Below are 9,131 nucleotides of genomic sequence, written 5' to 3'. Positions count from 1 at the left end.
GGAGCCTGGGATGCTGGCACCACGGCCCCCCGCAGGGTGCTGAGCTCACCGGCTGTGCCAGCCACAGAAACCTATGAGATCTCCAGGAGCCGAGGCGTATCGGTGACTCAGACCTTCGTGTTGTGCTGTTCAACAATAGCTTTTGTCCTTTGCCCAAAACCCTAGGCCAGCGTGTTAAAAAAAAAGTATAAAATTAAGAGATAGTTTGTACTTTCCTTACCAGCCTGTGCCAGCTTCGGGCGCTTTATTTATTCAAGGTGGGGAGGCAGGGAAGGTGGGGTGGGGGTGGGGGGCAGACAGAAAGGCAAAGAAAAACAAGGTAGAGCTCGGACAAGGCCCAAGAAACGTTTGAACCTCAACAACAAACTTTCTTTTGTTTCTCCCGTGGGGAGAAGAACAGGAGGAAAAAAACGCAGAGGGCCCGTCTGAACCAAATTAAGCGCCTCGCGTTTTGTGCGTGGGGTTGGTGGCGCCTTGCAGTGGGTTTTGCCTTTTGTTTGTGGAACATGAAAGCTATTTCGTGGTGTTTGCCTCTGGGCCAGAATGAGACGGGGTAGAAAGGGCTGGAGCCAGGACAGCTCGGCTGGGCTCTGGTGAGCGTGGATGTTCGCTTGGCTGTTCTGGCCCATAATGCCCAACTGCCAGCAGCGGCTGCCCTCACCCCCACCCCACCTTCCCTGGGTTTAAAGAAGGTTCCTACCTCCTGGAGTCCCAGAAGTGGCTCTAGTGGGACTCAGAATTCCTTGTGGCCAGGGGTGAGGATGAGCTTGCCTTGTCCTAGTTTGGGCCAGAACATTCTTCCTCGTGTCCACTAGACGACATTTTAAGAATAAGATTCAGCAACAAAGACCTTGGGAGGGGAGAGTTGGGAATGGGAATGTGTGTGTGATCGTGTGAATGTGAAAGTGTATGAGGGATTGTGTGCAGCTGTGTGTGAGACTGTGTGAATGAGGGCGTGTGACTCTGTGAGTGATTGTGTGTGAGAGACTGAGTGGTTGTATATGTGATTGTGTGTGGTTGTATGTGAGAGTGAGTGATTGTGTGTGACTGTGAGGTTGTGTGAATGATTGTGTGACTGTGAGATTGTGAATGAGTGTGTGTGGCTGTGAGTGATTGGGTGTATAACATGGAGTGATTGTGAGTGCTTGTATGTGAGGTTGAGTGGTTGTGTGGCTGTGAGATTGTGTGAATGACTGCGTGACTGTGAGATTGTAAATGGTTGTGTGTGACTCTGTGAGTGACTGTGTGTATATCATGGAGTGATTGTATATGAGATTATGGGTGAGATTGTGTGAATGGTTGCGTGGCTGTGAGATTGTGAATGGTTGTGTGTGACTCTGTGAGTGACTGTGTGTATATCATGGAGTGATTGTATATGAGATTATGGGTGAGATTGTGTGAATGGTTGCGTGGCTGTGAGATTGTGAATGGTTGTGTGTGACTCTGTGAGTGACTGTGTGTATATCATGGAGTGATTGTATATGAGATTATGGGTGAGATTGTGTGAATGGTTGCGTGGCTGTGAGATTGTGAATGGTTGTGTGTGACTCTGTGAGTGACTGTGTGTATATCATGGAGTGACTGTATATGAGATTATGTGTGAGATTGTGTGAATGATTGCATGGCTGTGAGATTGTGAATGGTTGTGTGTGACTCTGTGAGTGACTGTGTGTATATCATGGAGTGATTGTGTATGAGATTATGTGTGAGATTGTGTGAACAATTGTGTGAGATTGTGAATGGTTGTGTGTGACTCTGAGTGACTGTGTGTATATCATGGAGTGATTGTGTATGAGATTATGGGTGAGATTGTGTGAATGATGGTGTGACTGTGTGAGATTGTGAGAATGATGGTGAGTGACTGTGAGCGGTTGTATGTGTGAGACTGAGCGGCTGATGGTGTATGTGGTTGTGTGTGCACACGTCTCCCCTTTAGTCTTAGTCACTCTTTATCCTGGTTGTACCAGCCCAGCTGAGTAAAACTCAGGGGACTAACATCATTTTTGTCCTGCCTCCCCTTGTCCCCTCTCCCAAACCAGCTCTCCTAGTGAACCCTGAGGCAGCGTGGACCCCGGGCTGGCCCAGGATTCTTTCTTCAGAATTGGTTCGAAGGATTTTGTAGGAATAATCCAGGGTCTTGGCAGAGGTTTGACCAGTAAGTGAAAGGAGGCTTGTGAGTTAGAGATAAAGAAAGTCACAGAGGTCTGGGGTGGCCTGGCCTCGCCCGCAGACGCCCACGTCCGTGGCCTCGATGGAACCCTTATTCTGGTCTCCCCTGTGCCCCTTGCGAGGCCTTCCCGCGGTCGGATTCCCTGTCGAGCTTCCGAGCCCCGTGGGCTTTCATTGCCTTCTTGATCTTTCATCATCGTGACCATTCACTCCTGAGCAGGCAGCACAGGGACTGTTGTGCCTGTTTTCCAGGTAGAGAAATGGGCCCAGAGAGGGGAGGTCACTTGCCCAAGAACACACAGCTAGTCAGTGACAGATTTGGAACCAGGACAGAGTCTTGGGGCCACTTGCAAACAGAGCCATCTCCCCCGATGGCTCAGGGCTAGGATGACCAGTCCCAGACAGGGAATTCTGCCCTCCCTCGCCTCCCGGGGACAAAGGGACCCTCCCGGAGGATCAGCTGCTTTGTGGCTGTGGTTGGGGGTGACTGACCCTCTGGTGTTAGGGTCTGTCCCTGTTGAGGAAAGAGCACCCATCTCTGTCCCCCACAAGCAGCCCCTTCCCAAGACCTCAGCTTTGCTGTCTGTGGAGTAAGAGGCTGGCCCCGGGGTTCCTCGTCCCTTCCCACTTCAGGATGGCTGCCTTCCTGCCATGATCCAGAGTCCCCAGCTGTGCCATGCAGCCAGCCCTCTCCCACAACCTGCCAAACCAGAGATGCCAGTTTCCCAGGGCGCCCATGAGCTCCCTGCCAGGGAGCCTTAGCAGTCTGGCTGAGCAGGGCCCCGGCCCAGGCCCCCTGCACCTGCTCGGTGATACCTGTGTGTCTGAATGTGCCCGTGTCAGAGCCCTCTGGCCTGGACCCCCCGAGTTCTGAGGCTGAGACGCGAGGAGATTCCGAGCCGGGGAGAGAAGTGGTACCTATGACAAGAGGCAGCCGTGGAGAAAGGGTAGGCGCGGTGCCCGGGGTGAGTGCCATCTGGGCAGGAGGCCTGGCTTCCAGCTGTGGGGGCTCTGGGAGGGCAGAGCTGGCAGGAATGATTTTGAAGCCACTACTATGGAGATTAAGGGGATGAGAATGTAAATCTCAAGTAAAAAGGTAATTGAATGTAATAGCAAACACTGCTCGCTCTATGTTAATTTTAGCTCTTCCCCTGGATACAAGGCGCTGTATTAGTGTTTTATTACCATTTTGTTTGCACTAATAAAATAGTAAAATTTATTTCAAGGAAGTTGAAGGATGGTTTTACAATGCAAATTTGAAGAAATTGGACTTTTCATTTATGCCTCTGCTATTTTAAACCCTGACGGGTGTAAATTAGCTACAGGGACGGAGCAGACCCCACTGGTGGGGACTTGGGAGGCGGGCGCCCGGCAGAGGTTCCCGACTGGCTCAGGGCAGAGGCCGAGAAGGCTCCACGGAGAGGCTGGGGGCACACGGGAGCCTGAGCGGGTGGGGTGGGGTGATGAGTGAGGACGTGTCAGGCACGAGTGGCTCTGGCTGTGGGCAGGCACGTCACACACCGAGCCTGCGGGGGGACGTATATGGCCACAGACCTCAGGGCTGCGTCTTTCCTCTCTGCCCTTTGGCCTCCTCCCTGTCCTGACATCGAGCCTCGATAAACTGGCTGAAACCTCATGGGGAACTGAGCAACCTCTCTCCTCTGAGCTTATCGAGGAGGGGCTGTTAGGCGGGGTCGACCAGATGTACTGTCCACGGACATCCCTTTTAAAGGGGCTGTAGTTTGAGGGCAGTGGTAGCAGCCTGGAGGGAAGACCCTGAGCCCAAAAGGGGCCCAGGAACAAGGCCCCGGCCGGACACCAGCCCCGCAGGGCCGGGCGTGCTGGCCTTCTTCGCTCTGCCCTCTGACCAGGCCGCACTCGAGAAACTCGAGGCAGGACGTTTCCTTCGAGCTGGCCCGGTGGTCCCAGGCACGGCAGTGCCGTGGACGAAAAGGCTAGGGGACGGATGTCTTACGTTCCCAGTGGTCCGAATCTTAGGGAACTGGGTGATGGCACAGGAAAGGTGGAGAAGGGACAGAAAGGGGTGATGGGAGAGCTTCATTTTGAGTTTTGGGAGAAGAATTCAGGTTGGTTCTTGTTTTATCCAAACCGGTTTGTTTATCTCTGAAAAATTATCAGCAGCAAATGGCCCAAAGCGATGCGTTGGGGGACCCGCTTGCAGAGGTAGGGACCAAACAAGTGTTCTAATGTCTGGCGAGGTCAGGAGCGTGTACTGCCCAGGGTTCTCTGGCCGCCTGCCTGGTGCGGGGGAAACGGGGAGCCGGTGACACCAGTTTCCAGCCCCAACCCTTGATCTTGTGGTTTTTTTTTTCTCATGTATTGTCTCTCCCTCGTTTGGGAGTGTTGTGTGTGTGTGTGTGTGTGTGTGTGTGTGTTTTTACTGTAAAGATCCAAACTGCCGATACTGGCAAGGCCAGAGTTGAGAAACTGGAGGAGAGATTCTGGGCAAGAAACTGGAGCAGAAATGGTGGCAGGACGGACGGACGGACGGACGGACGGTGCGAGCTCCGGGGTAGCTTTGTGCTGTGGGCGCGAGGGGACTGGGCCCCGAGGCAGAGGAGGTTGGCACAGGCCCCCAGCCTCTCCTGGTGGCTCCTCTAGTGTCCACGGGTCCTATTTGGAGCAGTCTTGATGGTGGGAAATATACAAGGACCAGGTCGGCCTCCAGCAGCGGGGCCAGCGCCCATGTGGCTGTTGTTCTCCATCTGGGCCTCTGGGCTTCCTTTTGGGTCAAGGGGCTGTGGATGGGATTTCTTGGAACCGAGTTTAGGGAACGTACAGAAGGCCAGGGACCCTAAGCCCAGCCCCGGAACAGGCCAGGAAGCTCCTTCCCCCGGCTGGGAACCCAGGAGGCCCCGGTGGCTCTGGGCCCCTAGCAGAGGGGGCCGAGAGGGAGGACTTGAGCTGGTGGACGCGGTCAAGGCCAGGGCAGCTTCGAGAGAAGAGCGTCTCTTAGCGCTTGAGATAGTTTCCGGCTCTGCGAGCGGGGAGATGCCCTGCCGTGTGCCCGGACCTGGAGAGCGGTGATGGCAGGGGGCTCACGCTCCGGGTGCATTTCAATCCAAAACGGTAATTAGATCAAGGAGCAGCCGGAAATGGGAAGAGGATCAGGCCTGGCGGTGGAGGGGGCACTGGACCGCCTCTTGGGCTCCGCCTCTGTCCTGGGTCACAGCCGAGGTGGTCCGCTGCCCAGCGGCCAGGACACCGGGCACCTCTTTTCTACTTGTCCACTCTTAACGCCCCAGGTCACCTCTGGAGAGTTGAGGATCCTTTGAGAAGCCCCAGGGCTGTGCCCCCCCCCCCCCCTGCTTCTTTGCAATGCTCATTGTCACACGTCAGCCAGCCTGGGACAGAGGATGCTCCATTTGATTGATTTGACTTCCTTTTTGGCATGGGGTAGAGGTGTGTGTCGGGGAGAGGGTGACCCTAAAGGACACCAGTGCATTGCTCTCCTAGGTGGCCACAGTGAGCCCTGGAAGCCGGCCCCCACCTGCTGCTTTGTCCTGTTTGACTCGGGGGGCCTGGTCCACAGTACCTCCCCATTTTCCCCTTTAATTGGGAGAGAAGGCGGCCAGAACGCCTAGGTCTTTAGCCTGCAAGCCTCTGCTTCTCTCATCCTGCTCAGCCTCCTGGGTTGTGATGGGGGCATCCCCAAGTATCCCGAGCCCCCTGCTCAGCTTACCTCTCCCTTCTCCCCACCCCCCCTTCCCTGCACCTGTCAGCTGTTTCATTGACTGTCTGGCTTGGCTGCCACCCATCCTATCCTCCCAGGCCAGCTCCTCCCGCCCCTCCCCCCAGGCCCACACGCCCTCCCTTCCTGTCTCTGCCCACGTCTGCCTCTACCTGCCCGTCGCCGGCACACCTGAGGATCCGAGCTGCCTAACGGAGCGCGGGGCTGGCTCAGGGTGTTTACCAGACAGCGGGATAAGGTAGTAAATCCTGCTGCTGTCTTCCCAGGGCCCGCTTCCTCAGATGGGCTTCCAAGCTCCTAATCTCGGTGCCCACATCCCTGCCCAGCCCATGTTTGATGGGAGCTTTCCTTTCCGATTGAAGCTCAGACCGAGCAGGATCTGTCGTGGGCTGGGGTCTGGGTTCCCACCGGTGCGCGATGACACGGAGGCCCGGCCCCTTCCTCCCTGGCTCTTCCTTCCTCTCCGCCTTCCTCTCTTGGGGAATCTCGGTGAGTGGGGGCCAGGATTCCGCCACCAGGTGTTCCAGGGCCTTCATGGGGCCCCCACCCCCTGCCGCCAGCAAGGCAATGAGGCCACGTGCTATGATGGAGGGGCGGGGGCCGAGGTTGGTCTTGGTGTCAGAGGCCCAGGGCGCCCAGCTTGAAGGTGGTCTGAGGTGGGAATGAGCAGGTGAACGACAGCCCTTCCCACCATTCCCGTGCCTCCCGCTCAGGACAGAGCGGCCCCCGTGGGGCTCTGCTCGGGGTGCCGGGAACCCGGCTTGTCCCAGGAGAGTCCCTAAGGCAAACCTGCTCACCCACGGGGCCTGGGCATTGGCTTTGGAGACGCCAGCGCTAGGGAGGCGAGCTCCTCTCCAGGACTCGGGTGGCCACCTGCCCGCTTTAAGATGGGCCGGCCTCTGGGGTGACAGGAGGGCTTGGGTGCTCCCCAAGTGAGTAGGGACGTTGAGGCTCCCAGTGGGACACACTCTTGCTGTGGGGAAGGGGCCGGTGTCCGGGTTTCCCTTCTGTAGGACATTGGGGCTTGCCTACCCTCCCAGGGCCAGCAGTTCTGAACCAAAGCAGGGAACTCTGCACCCATCCTCAGCCTTGTCTCCCAGAAACGTGGCTAAAAGAGGCAAACAAGCTTACCCCCCCCCCCCACCCCCAGAGCACTGGGAACTTTCCTTGAAGGAGGAGAAGGACTCTTCACCTTGGTGGCCGCGTGGCCACCGTTGGTGGCTTGGGTAGACCTTCCGGGGGTGGCTGGGATGGTGGGCGTGTCTTTTCTCCTAGTTGGCACGTGAGCTGGACAGACCCTCCTAATGTCAGCTTCCCTTTCCCTGGCCGCGGGCTCCCTCTGCCTTCGTTCTCCGACGCCCCTTCTCTTCTCCTCCTTCCTCCACGCAGCCAGAGGTCTCTTGGGCTTCACAGCACCGGAGCTTCCCTCTCTCTGGGTCTCCAAACCTCCATCCTGCTCGGCTCCCCTGTCCCATGTCTCCACCTTCTCCATTGCCGTGGCAATCAGCGCTGCCCGGGGCTTTCCTGTCTCCCCTCTTGGGCTCAGGGCACTCCCAGAGCGCAGGCCTCTCTGGGACCCAGCAGAGTGGGGGGGTTGGAAGGGCTGGGGACAGGGCACACCTCACCCTGACCCTCCCGGCTTCTGTAGCCACAAAGGCCTGGGCTCCCGGAGGAGCCCTGGGCGCCTGCTTTTATTGGGGGTATTCTTTTTCCAATATGTATTGCGCAAGGATTGAGAGGCGAGAGGGGGAAAGAGGCCAGTGAAAACCTGGAAGATGGCAGTTGGGCTGGTGAGAAGGAGGAGGAGGAGGAGGAGGGAAGAGGTGAAATTAATTCATTAGAAAAACCTGTTTACTGGCTCTGCTTAGGCGCCTCCATTTTAAAAGTCTACGTTTACAATAAGTCGCTAATTAAAACACAAAATTAAGCAACAGCTATGTTTTTTTTTCCCCTTACACTTTAATTGCATGATTTTTTGTGATGTAATTTCTGGAAACACCCAGCGCACCTCACAGGGCTGATTGTTTGATAAACTAGAAGCACCTGAAACCAACCCCAAAAATAAATATATAAGTCCGAGGGGAACGGCAGGTAGGTTGGAAATGGCGGAGAACTGCAGACGGCGGGGGACCAAACATCCATAGTAAGAATAATACAGATATCTCCTAAGCAAGGACGTTTCTCCTGTCTAACCCCCCTTCCCCCCAAAACCAGAACAGTCTGTGCACCTTGAGGGAGGGGGGAGCTGAAATGGAAACCAGACCAAGTGGGGTAATGGCTCCCTGTCCCCGACATCCCGGTTGGTAGTGTGGGTACAAAGCAAACACAGCCTGACCTCTTCCCTGATTCCATTGCTGGCCGGGCTCAGTACTTGGCTGGGGCGCCTCCCTTCATCACGGACTTTTAAAGAGGATTCTCCCCTCTCCCTTGCTCTGAGCCTCCATGCGATCCCAAGGTCACGGGGGAGGGGGTCAGTGAAAAACCAGCTCTCCACGCCCACCGAGGGCAGACGGCGAGCCCCAGGCTTGGGCCGCTGGCCCTGAGCCCCTGGCCCTGCCAGGAAGTAGAGGGGACGGGTGGTCCCCGGTAAGAACGGGGCGCGTTGTCTCCGCGGACAGCCCCGTGGCCTGCTGCCGTTTGAAAGATGTAGACCTGGATGATGATGCAACACTGCTGAGAAACCTGTCAGGGACTGGCTCCAGGGCGGGGCTGGGTGGAAACTGGATCCACTGCCGCCCGCCCGGCTGCTGCAAAGTCCTAGGCCCGGCCGGCATCCCCCATGGGCACCGGGGCCTCCTGAGCACTGGGCACTTGGGCAGGAGGAGCATGAGGTCCAGAGGGACCTGTGACCACACTGCCTTCTGCTTTCCCATCCGAAAGCGGGAGGCCCAGTTGCCCGGGGCCCCAGGAACCTCTGCATACACTCCTCTCCTGGGGAAGAAAGATCTGCCTCTTTTTAGGGTCTTTTTAAAGAAAACAAAACAAAAACCCACCTTTTCTCCCTAATTATAACTTATGCTTATGGCTCGTTGGAAAATACAAGGAAGTGTGAAGGAAATAAGTTTAAACCAGCGGTTCTCAACCTGTGGGTCGCGACCCCTTTGGCGGTCGACCTTTCACAGCACAGGGGTCGCCTAAGACCATCCTGCATATCAGATATTTACATGACGATTCATAACAGTAGCAACATGACAGTTATGAAGTAGCAACGAAAATAATTTGATGGTTGGGTCACAACATGAGGAACTGT

The sequence above is a fragment of the Myotis brandtii genome, unplaced genomic scaffold (genome assembly GCF_000412655.1).
Source record: "Myotis brandtii unplaced genomic scaffold, ASM41265v1 scaffold410, whole genome shotgun sequence".
Taxonomy (NCBI): domain Eukaryota; kingdom Metazoa; phylum Chordata; class Mammalia; order Chiroptera; family Vespertilionidae; genus Myotis; species Myotis brandtii.
Note: the sequence above shows the minus strand (reverse complement) of the source record.